This window comes from Bubalus kerabau, chromosome 9, assembly GCF_029407905.1.
Source record: "Bubalus kerabau isolate K-KA32 ecotype Philippines breed swamp buffalo chromosome 9, PCC_UOA_SB_1v2, whole genome shotgun sequence".
Taxonomy (NCBI): domain Eukaryota; kingdom Metazoa; phylum Chordata; class Mammalia; order Artiodactyla; family Bovidae; genus Bubalus; species Bubalus kerabau.
This window is the reverse complement of record NC_073632.1, coordinates 33,809,875-33,822,838: the sequence shown is the minus strand read 5'-3', so window position 1 is coordinate 33,822,838 and position 12,964 is coordinate 33,809,875. Positions and strand designations below refer to the sequence as shown.

The window sequence follows — 12,964 nt, the reverse complement described above, 5'->3', positions numbered from 1 at the left end:
TCTGGGTCTTCGTTGCTGCACAGGCTTTCTCTGGCTGTGGCAAGGAGGGGCTGCTCTCTGTTGTGGTGCGCGGGCCTCTCATGCGGTGACTTCTCTTATTGGGGAGCACAGGCTCCGGGCACACCAGCTCCAGTAGTTGTGCATGGGCTTTGGCTGCTCTGCAGTATGTGGGGTCTTCCCAGACCAGGAATCAAACTCGTGTCCCTTGAGCTGGCAGGCGGATTCTTATCTACTGTACCACCAGGGAAGTCCTGGATCATTGTTTTTGGATTAAAAGTAAACACTGATGGAAATATTTTATGAGTGCTTTGTTACACCCACATCATTTACTGTTTCCATTTAAAAGTGGGTTATGCGGGTGTTCTTAAAGATGTATCAATTTTTAAAAATTTTCTTGGGATACTTTTGTAGATTCTTTAGCGTTTAAAAAAAAAGTTTTGTAACTCGTCTATGAAGCCTAATGAAGCTGTAATTGCTGTGTCGCACAGAAGTCTATCTTTTTCAGTAAAAACTAAATAAAAAGATTTTTATTTTCAATGACTTTTGTTTATTAAGATTGTAGAAATACAGTCAAACCTCATGGTACAGTGGTTTATTATTATGTGGATGTGGCTAAAGAAGAATTTTATCTGATAAATTTATTTCACAATTTAGAAAGTTTGTTTGTTCCTGTCCCCAGCATGAGTGTCCTGGTAGGGCTCCATCATAAATATATGTGAGTGTGTATTTAGGTTTTTCAAAATGAAGAGTTTAATTGTAACCTTGCAGATTTCCTACTTACTACTATATCATTTTTTTGTTACTTGACTTAATCTTTGAGCTTTCTGTACTATTTAGCAAATTAATGTTCAGCTCTGTGGACTTCTTTGCCAAAGGCAGTGAGTGTTTTAGACTATTTTCGGATCTGTACGGACCGGTCTCTGGGTTTCCAGTGCAAGCTGTACACATCTCCATCACCTCTCCTCCCAAACTGTGCTGGAAATGTGGCTACTGGTTTGTCTCTTGCCTTTACTGGAGGCAGTGACTGGTTACTCCATTTCTATGTTCCTTCTCCCTTGGACTATTCCTGGCAGAGAGGAGGCACTCAATAAATATTTATCATATGAAATATAATTTATACTTTATGGGACATACTAGAACTCTTCTCCAGTTCTCAATAACCTTGCTTCTCATTATTTTATAAAGTATGAAGAGTATTCCCTCTTTCCTGAACCACTGAAAGCACTAAATTATAATTACAGATGGAAGACAAGATTTCATGGCTACTGGTGAACACATTATTTGATGGTCTTTGTACCAGTTACTCTTTGCAAACTGGCATATAGTATTTTCATCAGTATGCATCTTATGTACCAACAGGTCACTGTGATGACATTAGGGAGGTGATAGCGCTGGAAGAATGACCCAGTGATGAAACAGACATCGCTATCGTGGGTGTTTATTGAGTAATCAGAGAAAGTCACAAACAGGTGAAATGCTAGCTTTTTTCAGACAGAGTTTACAACGATTTAATAATATGTTTAGGCTTGGATTATTGTATACTTTGGGGTCATAAAACAGAATAATCAAATTGACATCTTCTGGGTACTTTTTGTTAGGTCTTATCTAATAGTGTAGTTGGATATATTTTTTCCTTTATTCTCATATCACTGTCATTTTCCTTTTGAAGCTTGGCTTTAGACACTCAAGAGTGAGAAATAAAGTAAGTGACTGCCTTAACAAGCACAGTTGCCCATGACTGCGATAGATTTGCTGTGTCATATGAACATGTGCTCCCTGAATGTTGAACAATAATCTAGATAGTTTTTTCCTTATCATGAGAATACAGAAACACAAATTGAATGTCAATTATGCTTTACCAGTTCTAAGAATTTTTTTCTTCTTAGGAGTAACAAAAAAATGTAACCTATGCACTTTGATCCCAGAATTCCAACAGTGGGGATCTCTTCTGAAGATCTTCTAAAGGTGTCTATGATTAAGGAAGTTTCCTGGAACATTGCTTGTAGTGGAAACGAACTGAAAATATCCTGACTATCCACTTATAGGGCAATACTTGAATAAAATATGGTGCTTCCATGCTACAGATACATTCATTTATAGACAGAATTTAAAATAAAAATAAAGTCATACTGTATACTCTATCCTTCTTTCTTTTTTATTTAAGGTATGCCTTTGGAATCCCCTCATGTTAATACATATAGCTGTTTATTTTCTTTAGTATAGATGTGCCATATTTTATTCATTTGTGAGGGTGATATTTGTGGGAGAGAAGAGGATGGAGATTATTATTTTTTCCTTATACATATATTTGACTTATTATAATGAATATATATTACTTTTACTATTAAAATACCTAATAAATTAAAAACATAATGGCAAAAATTCATTCAAAGGGGCTGACTTAAAGATAAGATGTTTAGGACTGTCTCTTGAATATGATAAGTATTCCAGATAATTAAACAGTTTGAGGATGTATGTCAGATATAACACAAAGTAATGAGTATGCTTTCTGTTTTTAGTTTTCACAAACTAAATTCAAAAATGATTCTAAAAGAACAGTTTCACAGGCTTTTAGATAAATACAGTTGCATTGGAATGACCACATGTTTCCAGGATTAAGGAAAAGAATAATTTGGATATTTAAGTTCTGACATTTTTCAAAAAGTCAGTCTCAAAACTTCATGGTCACATTTACCACATATTTGTATATGAGGATGGATGTACAGTGTGGTCTTTGTCTATGAGGACTGAGTGTCAGAAAAAGGAGAACAAATCTAAGCATGGAATATTGACCAATAACACCCGCCACTGAACAGCTAAAATTCATCCTAACTCATGTTATTCTCTTCCATTCTTTGTTCTTTTTGTTAATACATCTTTTCACTGTCTTTGTTCTTACTACTTTGGCTGGATAGTCTTGTGATTTTCCACTATTCAGACGTCATTTTGAAAATCATATTTACATATTTTCCCTTGTCAGGCTGCCCTGGCGAGACAAGCATGTTAAGTGTTACAAGGAGATGCTGTTACTAGTACAAAGGATAAAAGGACTTGGTTGGGAACAGTAGCCCCAGACATGAGAAAAAAATGTTACATGGTTCCAGAGGCGTTGTAACAAGAGTGGAGGGTACATAAATGATCTCAGGTCACCAGATTAGTGCAGATAAGAGAAGGAAGCACGTGGACCCGAGTTCCCTCTATGGATATTAACTGGAAAATACAGAGGCATCCGCAGCATGGTGTGCTAGGAGTAGAACAGGGCGCAAACGTATCCTGTGACCTGCTTATCTACAGAACACTGGGACCGGGTCCAGCTACTTTGATCCTCTAGAGAAGCAAGACGGCTTCCTCGTGTACAGCTAATTTGGTAGAGTTCACGGGGAGTCCAGAGCTGGGTCCTGAAGCCAGGTGCCCAAGTGACCTCACTGCAGGACTCACCAGGGCCCGGGTGCCTGCTGTTCTCCTAATCACACATCCTTGATATGGCTTATAGGGCGCTGTTTCTTCCTGAGATGCAATTTTCTCACTCCCAGAATAATTCGAAGACTAATAATACAAATAACACTAACAATACACGCTGTGTCCTGATAACTGAGGGTGTTCTCCTGCTTTCTCTGGTTTCAGGATATAAGCGGGAGTCCTGGTTCAAAAAGTACTCATCTGTCCCTCCCAGCAAATGGTACTGTGGTTGGAAATCTTTACAGCATTCCAGCGGAACCACTGTGACTTTGATGCATTATTATGCAAAGGCCCAGGAGCTATGGAACATATTACCTTAAAGGTCTGCCTAACACAGCCTTGGCACTGGCAAAAATGGTCTTCACACTGAGAGTCCCAGAATGTGCCTTACAAAGTAATAAATTACATTTCCAACAGCCGTTATGACCTCAGTGAGAGATTCATGCCGCCAGGAGCAACTCCATGTTACTGTCAGTTAATTAGTGTTGGTATTCATTAAAAATGGGAGTGAGAGCCCGGAAACAATCCATTACTCATTGTGAATGGAGTCATGGGACAGCATAAAAGCTCTCCAAGTAACCACTGAAAGCAAAAACCAGGAATCAGAATAGAGATCAAGGAACTGTTTACTTGGTTACAGTTCTTTACAACGTGAATGCACACTCACACAAATACACACTCACACAAACATACACTGAGCCCTCACTTGCACATTCACATGTGCATTTCCATTAGCTCCCATAGTTCAAGCTCTGGGTTGAATTGTGTTCCTTCCCCATCTCCCTAAAAAAAAGACATGTTGAAGAATTAACTCCCAATATGTGTGAATGGGAACGTCTTTGGAAATAGGATCTTTGCAGATGTAATGAATTAAGATGAGGTCATATTCAAGTTAGTGGGCTCCAATCCAATATGACTAGTGTCCTAATAAGAGAAAACAGAGATCCAAGGGGGAAAATGTCATGAAGACACAGAGACATACAGACCCAGGAGCAGAGACTTAGGACTGCACAAGCCAAGGACTGCCTGGGGCCACAAGAGGCGAGGAAGGCTCCTGTCCTAGAAGAGTTGGAGGGATCATGGACTGCCAACGCCTTAATTTCAGACTTCTAGCATCCAGTTTGTGGAGTTTTGTTATGGCAACGCTAGGAAACTTGTATAGTTCATTACTATGGAATGGATACCCTCACACCATGCGTGCCTCCTCTGACACACTTTCATACTCGTGTTATGTCTCACTTAAAACAATTCAAACTTAAACACAATAAACTCACCCTCTCTACTCCAATCAATTCATGTCAGGCTGTCTTGTTTGGAGTATGATGAGAGATGAGTCAGATTTGCAAGGTGGGCAACTGCTACTCTGTGCTGTAAGGAACATATGCTTCCTTCTTTATCTTTATTCAACCCAGAAAACAATTGTGATGTAATTACAATAAAAATGTTTCTTTAGGGTACATTTGCTCCATTACTAACCTAGCTTTGGAATCCCAATAAACTGGCCCATAAAGGAAGTAGTCATCTGAAGGGTTTTTAATGAGGTAATTTTTAACCAATTTGAAATTCTGGCAGAAAAAACTTGTGAATGTTCATGGCAAATTTAAATATGATTTTCCTGTTAATTCATTTTTTTTTCTACTAAGCTTAAATAAAAAGCTTTCCAAATGAACATTCATTTTGCTTCTTTAAAATAACATGTACAAATTGCCTTCATACCTACTCACCACTTACAGTGGTCACAGTAGCTTATATTTGTGTGTTAGCTACCATAGCAAGTTTAAATAATTTAATGTGGTCCTTGACATCAGTGTGCATCGATTATAACCAGTGTTCCCCAATTTATATCTCCTGCGCACCATATTTTTTCTTTGAGCTCCCTACACCTGATTCCAGCTGTCTATGTCCACATCTCCACTTAGATGTATTAAAGGCATTCAGATTCAATATATAGAAAATCAAGACTTTGATATTTTTTGTCATTCTAATTCTATTTCATGTTCTCTTTCTCCATAAATGGTGCCACCCTCCACTGAAGTATGCATACAAGTCAAAAACTTGAGCTTCAGGCCTAAGGCCACCATCTTTCCCCACCCTCCATCACTCTACCTTTATGGAATTGAACACCACGAATTCTTTCCCCTCCTAATTGGCTCTGGTGGTGGTCATTTAGTTCATAGGTCATGTCTGAGTGTTTGGCGACCCCATAGACTGTGGCCTGGCAGGCTCCTCTGTCCTTGGGATTTCCCAGGTAAGAATACTGAAGTGGGTTGTCATGTCCTTCTCCAGGGGATTTTCCCGACCCAGGGATCAAACCCACATCTCCTGCATTGCAGACACATTCTTTACCGCTGAGCCACCAGGGAAGCCCCAGTTGTCTCTGGAGTCTGTCCCAGCTTCTCATTCTCCTCCAGCACTGGTCTCACCAAGCTCCCATGATCTTTCCTCTAGATTACCGCAGCAGCACCCTAATGGCAGGAAGAGCAACAGCCACCCTGCCCATGCCCCAGCCTCTTCTTTACACTGCAGACAAAGGGATATTTTTAGAAAGCAATCTTAAGATGGCATCTGCCTGCTCAAACACACAATGGTTTTCAAAGCCTTGCTAGTAAAATTGGGAATCCTTATCTTGTCTAGAAGCTCTGCATGCTTCTCCCAGTCACAAGTGACACTGCTCTCCTCTGTCCACACACTCTGAACAGGGTCCTTCCTTACGCTGTAACAAAGGTGGGGTGCTCTTCCCAACTCCAGGTTTCTACACCTATTGTTCTTTCTACTTAGAAGACTTTTCTCACTTCTTCTTCTGGATGAATTCTTCCCATTAATTGCCACTCATCATTCAGGATTCTGCTCAAGCAACACTTTTTTAGGGAAGTCTTTCCTGAGGTCACAGATCACCCCGTGAGAATATGCTTATTGATTCTCTCATTCACTCAACAGTTATCTAGCATCAGGGCATGCCAGGAAACCTTCTAGGTACATAGACTACATCACTGGGTATGAAGACAAGGCTTCTGCGCACAGGAGCTTATGATATTGTTGGAGGAAGAAATAATACACAGACAAATGAATGAGGAACTACCAGGCAGTGATAAGCTCAGTGATAGAAATAGTGAAGCATTAGACCTCTCTGAGAAGATGACATCTAAACTGAGATCTGAGTATCAAGAAGGAGCCAATGGCATGAAATTCTAAGGGAAGGACATTTCCAGTGGAGGTTCAAGTGGAGAAAGGAAGGCTCTGGAGAAGAGAGAGATGGTAGAGTGCAGAAGTGAAGGGGGTTAGGTCTATAGAAGAGATCACCGGTGGCAGGATTTTGCAGGTCAGCATAAGGTATTTCAATTTTATTTGAAGTATAATGAGAAGGTACTAAAGTGCTTTAAGCAAATAAATTATTTTCTCTCATTTACATATTCAAAAGACCGCTCTGGGTACTGTGCATGTGTGCTAAGTCACTTCAGTTGTGCCTGACTCTTTGTGACCCTATGGACTGTAGCCCACAAGACTCCACTGTGCATGGGATTCTCCAGGCAAGAAGACTGGAGTGGGTTGCCATGCCCTCCTCCAAGGGATCTTCCTGACCCAGGGATCGAACGTGCATGTATTAAGCCTCCTGCATTGGCAGGCTCTTAATCACCAGTGCCACCTGGGAAGCCCCTGACTACTGTATGTGAAGGATTTTAGGTGTACAAGTGTTTAATACAGCTGTCAGATGGGGGCTACTGCAGTAGGTCAGGTGACTTGGACTGGGAGAGCCGCCGTGGTGTTGGAGGAAGACAGAGGATGTCAACTGGAAATCAAAAGAAGAGAAATTTCTGGCAGATTGGATATTGGCAATAAAGGGAAAAGAAGACTCGGGGATGATGTCTTGATCGTGCAGCTAGGTGATTGGTGGTAGCCATTTTTGAGAAAAAGGATACAAAGCAACAGCAAGTTTGGAGATGGGGAAAACACGAGCTCTGTTTTAGGCATGTCAAATTTGAGATGTAAGATGACCATGTAGATTCATCAGGTAGGCTGTGACTTCTAAGAATCTGGAATCCCAGTGACAGGTGATGCCTAGAGTCACAGATTGGAAAGCCATCAGCATATCGATATTATTAAAGCCAAAATCCTAGGAAGAACAGTGAAGAGGAACCGAGATTGAGCCTTGGGATGTGCTATTTTTCCTGGTGGAGCTGAGGGCAAGGGACTAGCAGAGAACGATAGAAGGAGCAGCTAGTAAAGGAGGACACATGAAGGGTGCGTTGCCGCAGTCTGCTGCTGTGCTCAGCCGTGTCTGACTCTTCGAGAGCCATGGTCCAGGCTTCTGTGTCCATGGAATTTTCCAGGCAAAAATACTGCAGTGGGTTGCCATTTCCTCCTCCAGGGGATCTTGCCCACCCAGGGATTGAACTTACTCTCCCAAATCTCCTGTGTTGGCAGGTGGATTCTTTACCACTGCGCCATCTGCTTGCTGAGAGTAAAAGTGATCCCATAACAACTCTGTTTAGGGTGTTCTGTTACTGTTGCAAAAAAAAAAAAAAAAAAAAAAAAAAAATCAGCAAAAAATTTTTTAAAAAATTCAGCCAAAAAAAAAATATCTAAACAACACTTGCTTCCAATATTTGACAAAAATATGAATCCTGCTTCCACGATCAAAATTAAGTTTATTTCTCCTACCAGTAGGAGAAAATCACTCCCTTGGAGTAACAAATCTCATTCTCATTAGGAAATGCACATAGTCATAGATCTTCCCTGGCTCCCAATCTAAGTTCTGGCTAATTCCTTCCTCTTTTCTTTTTCAAATACCAGTCATGTAAAAGGTGACTTTAAAACATCTAAAAATAACAAATGTATGTCTGAGGATCACGGTCAAATATATCCCCAACAACATGCAGACACGTCACATTTTCAAAGTAGAAGGCAGGATACCCAGTGTGTTGTGGATAATTTATACCTTTTCAGTGAATATGTGCTGTGTTATGCTTAGTCACTCAGTCATGGCCGACTCTTTGTGACCCTGTGGACTGTGGACCGCCAGGCTCCTCTGTCCATGGGGATTCTCCAGGCAAGAATACTGGAGTGGGTTGCCATGCCCTGCTCCAGGGGATCTTCCAGACCCAGGGATGGAACCCAGGTCTCCGGCATTGCAGATGGATTTTTTTTTTTTTTTTTTTTTTTACCATTTCAGCCACCAGGGAAGCCCTTGCACTGAATATGCATGTGTCTATAGTTTAAAAAGCCAAGAATCTTCAAAAGAAGTTTGGGAGAACAGGGAGCAAGGGGAAGTAGTTAACAGATAGATAATTTGTGTTATCAAGGCCTTTGCAACCCTGGTGTCTGTATGTCAGGCTCTAACACGCTCACCGAGGGCAGCAGAGGTTTTGCATCAAAACATTCATCAAAGTTGCATTCCATTTCCACAGCCCGATATCAGGATTGCCCAGAATCACATCGTTATGCCATTAGACACCTAATGCAAAGCCATCAAGGCTTTCAGCTTTCCCTGGGGACCCCTTGGGAGGAGTTTTCTGCCGAGAGAGCCGCAACTCAGACCTGATGCCTGTCAGGAATGAACTGTGGAGCAAACTTCGGGGAGGGCTTCCGTTGTCAAAACAATAATAGCTGTAATTTTCTCTCCCTCTATTTACAGGAAACAAACTCTTCCTTCCTGTTCTCTGCCTGTAGCAGAAAATAGACAAGCCCAGCAGATGTCCAGGGATGGCGGAGGAGTACTGCAGCTTCCTTGGAGAGAAGCAGGCGCTCCAGGGAGCCTTGGGGTGGGAACAGGAAGGTGGCTGCAGTATTGCATCCTAATTCCTAACGAGAGCAGCACCCTTTCTCTCCCACCATCTCCCTTTGTCCCTTTCCAGCCCTTTCCTACCCCTGTGAGGCGGGTGAACTAAATATGGCCAGGGAAATCTCCAGCAGTCACAGTATTTTTATTTATTTTATTTTGGTTTTTTTTTTTTCAGCCACAGTATTTTTAAACCCTTTGTGGCTGCCTGTTCGCAGTCTCCTGTGACTTCGATGAACCAGATCCAGAGAGTTTCTCATGGGAATCCAGAACGCTTTGCCACAACTGCTGGCTTTGCTTGCCTGTGTTTGGGGCCCTTGTTAATGCAGCCCTTGGGGTTTTGTTTTGTGTCTTCAAGACTTGGGAAGCAGCAGACCCTGTGGAGGCACCGGGAATGTGGTAGGGAGGCTGTCTTCACGGTGCGTTGCAAGGACGGCTGCCCTGGGCCTGTGAAGACTTGCTGGCTTTGTGGATGGAGCAGTTCAGGTTGAGGGCTGAACTTCAGGCATCTTCATGCAAACTTGGGCGCTAGCAAGAGAGATTCAGCTCTCACTACTTTCTAAGGGCCCTTTCATGTGGAAGTTCTGTTATTATTGTGGTGGTTTGTTTCTTGTGTATTACCCAGCTTGAGTCAAGATATTGTGTAGGGGACTTCCCTGGTGGTCCAGTGGCTAAGACTCCACGCTCCCAATGCAGGAGGCCTAGGTTCCGTCCCTGGTGGGCGAGCTACATCCCACATGTCCTAACTAAGAGTTTGCATGGGTCAACTAGAAAAAAAAAATCGTGTTACCGCAACTAAGGCTCAGTGCAGCCAAATAAATAAATATGAAAAAAAAATATTCTGTAAATATATGGCCTATCCCGTCCCTTCACCTTTGCTCTTCCCAGTAACTGGTTATTTATCTTTCTGATGCTCTTGCTAAGGTCCTTTTCTGCACTGAAAAGTTGTTTCAAATTGTCCTGGAATAGAAAACATTTCCTTTTATTAATATTTGAGAAATATCTTTATTTTCCAGCCATTTCTTTACAAGGATTATAATGTATTTGAGGTTAAAATGGGACGAGGGAAATCACTCTTTTTAAATTGCCTTTAAAACGGTAATAGAGAAATGAAATGGTCACTGAGTGTTGTTTCTTGCGGGACTACCATGTGTACTTAGTTGTCTGAGTTATGCAGTATGTAACTCTAGCTGTCACCATTCATACTGCAGATTTAATTTAATATTTTAATTTAGTATGATGATTTCCTGGCAGGTGTCAGCGAAGTGTGTTGAAGGAGGGGTGTTTTTTGTTTGTTTGTTTTGTACAAAAGAACTATAAAGGACCAGCAGTATCCACTTGTTTTTTCATATTACACTTTACCTATGATAATCACTACTATTTACCAAGGGCTATCAGACATTAGTATAAGTATTATGCTAGTAATCCAGCTCTGAAAAAAAAAAAAAGCCCTGAATTGCAGTGTTTGTCAATTTAGTTAATTATCCTGGTGTAAATATTCCCTTCACAGCCTAGTTCAAGCTACCAAATCTCTTGAAACTGAACATGGACTTGAGAAGACATGTTTACAACTGGCTTTCCTGAGCTGGTACATACAAGTCAGAGCCAGGATGCCGCTGGTAACAAACATTAGCTAGTACTAACTGCTGGAAGTATTCACAATGTTATTAATAGTTCCTCTATCAAGTGACACTGTTATTACATACTTTCATACAAATAAGGAAACTGAGGCATGGGGAAGTTATGTTCCTTTGCCAAAAGTGATAGAACCAGTAAGCAGTGGAGAAGGGCTTTGAGCCCAGGCACCCTAACACCAGCGTCCACACACTTAACCCCTGTACCATTCTGGGAGTTCAGTAAATGATTTCTGAATGAGGAAATACTGATTTGAGGAAGTTTATACTCCTTTAGGTGTTGTATCAGTTGGAAGTCTACCGGATACGTATGTGCATATGTTAAGAGATTTATTACAGTGAATTGGCTTACCTGATTGCAAGGACTGGCTAGGCAAGTCTGCAGGACTGGTCATCCAAGAGGACTGACTGGAAACTCTGGGGCAGGAGCTGACACTATGGTCTACAGGTAGACTGTCTTCCTTGGGGAAACATCAGTTCTGCTCTTAAGGTCTTGCAACTGGTTGAATCACGACCACTTAGATTATCTAGGATAATCTTCCCTACATAAAGCAAACTGATTCTGATCAACTTTAATCATACCAACAATCATCCTCACAGCATCATCTATGTGTTGGATTGAGTAACCGGGAACCATAGCTTAGCTAAATTGACACAGAAGGTATTATGATTTGAATTGCATTCCTGCAAAAGTGTGGTATCTGTGACTGTGACCTTATTTGGAAACATGTCTTTGCAGATGTGATCAAGTTAAGATGAGGTCATACTGGAGTAGGGTGGCCTTTAACTGAACGTGACTGGGTGTCCTTGTAAGAAGAAGGAGGCAAGTTGGATGCAGACAGGCAGGAGGAATGCCCCGTGACAGTGGAGACAGAGCAGTGATGTATCTACAAGCCAAGGGACGTCAGGATCACTGGAAACCACCAGAAGTTAAGGAAGAAACAGGGAAGAATCCTTCATTGGAGCCTTCAGCAAGAGCATGGCCCTGCCAACACCTTTGTTTTGGACTTCTAATCTCCAGAACTGTGAGACAATGAATTTCTGCTGTTTCCAGCCAGTTTGTGATCTTTTTTTTTTTTTAATGGCAGCCCCAGGAAACTAAACAGAGAATCTTAAACATAACACTAAAAGATGTGAGCTCAGTCGCTTCAGTCGTATCTGACTCTTTGCGACCCTTGGACTGTAGCCCGCAAGGCTCCTCTGTCCATGGGATTCTCCAGGCATGAAAACTGGAGCGGGTTGCCATGCCCTCCTCTAGGGGATTTTCTCAACCCAGGAATTGAACCAGCATCTCCTGAGGCTCCTGCATTGCAGGTGGATTCTTTACTGCTGAGCCACAGGGGAAACTTACACTAAAGGATAATAAATTCAAATAATGTCTACCTTACCAATGTTTGAAACTTCCCTTCCATTTATAAACAGTAGTACGTTTGCCACTATTTTCTTGTGGGCTCCTCAGCATGCATCTTTGTGGATCCTTTCAAGTTTGACCTGTGTCTATAAACTGATTTGAGTAGCTTCTATTTAATTACATATAGGCAGGAATTTATACACATTCCTATTAAAACAATCAGTTAAAATATTTTGCTTAAGCCAGTGTGATTGATATTGTAAAAGCATCTTTAGTAGTGCATTGAAGTAAATATTTATGGATGAATGGGGAATAAATTCATTTATTGCTTTCAGGGCCAGTTATTCATTCTTTGGATTTATGTTATTGTTAACAATTCTTTTTAAGGCTAAGCAGGATTTTGAGGAATAATTACAATCAGTGTCAGATGTGATGGAAAAAAAAATAATTTGATTACTTTTTGCCTTGTAGCCTATAAACTGTCTTCCTCAACAGAAGAACTAAGAATATATTCAACAATTAGAATCACATTAGAATAAATTTTAGAAAAGTCTCACAAAGTAACAGTTTGGAATGTCAGCAGTTCTTTTGATAGGTAAATTTGGCATAGCAGTTTGTGGGTTTTTTCCCTCAATTCATCCTGCAATTTTATAATCACATCTGTAATGTCATTGCAGCAGGCTAAATGAATTACCAGACTATTTGATGTTATCCAGTTAAAGACATTTTACCTGCAGAGTTCTG

At 41.1% G+C, this 12,964-nt stretch overlaps 1 long non-coding RNA gene across 2 annotated transcripts in view; it reads left to right on the top strand.

Annotated features, from left to right (window-relative positions):
* LOC129619703 (uncharacterized) overlaps positions 1-11,918 on the top strand; it is a 38,885-nt gene extending 26,967 nt beyond the window's left edge. Inside the window, exons 5-6 of one of the 2 annotated variants that reach the window (XR_008698045.1) lie at positions 9,092-9,218; positions 11,609-11,918. This is a non-coding gene — a long non-coding RNA (uncharacterized LOC129619703). Of the gene's footprint in view, positions 1-1,359; positions 1,470-6,396; positions 6,532-9,091; positions 9,219-11,608 lie in introns of those variants that run through there. The other variant, XR_008698047.1, reaches the window with a different exon arrangement.
* The last annotated feature ends 1,046 nt before the right edge of the window (positions 11,919-12,964 follow it).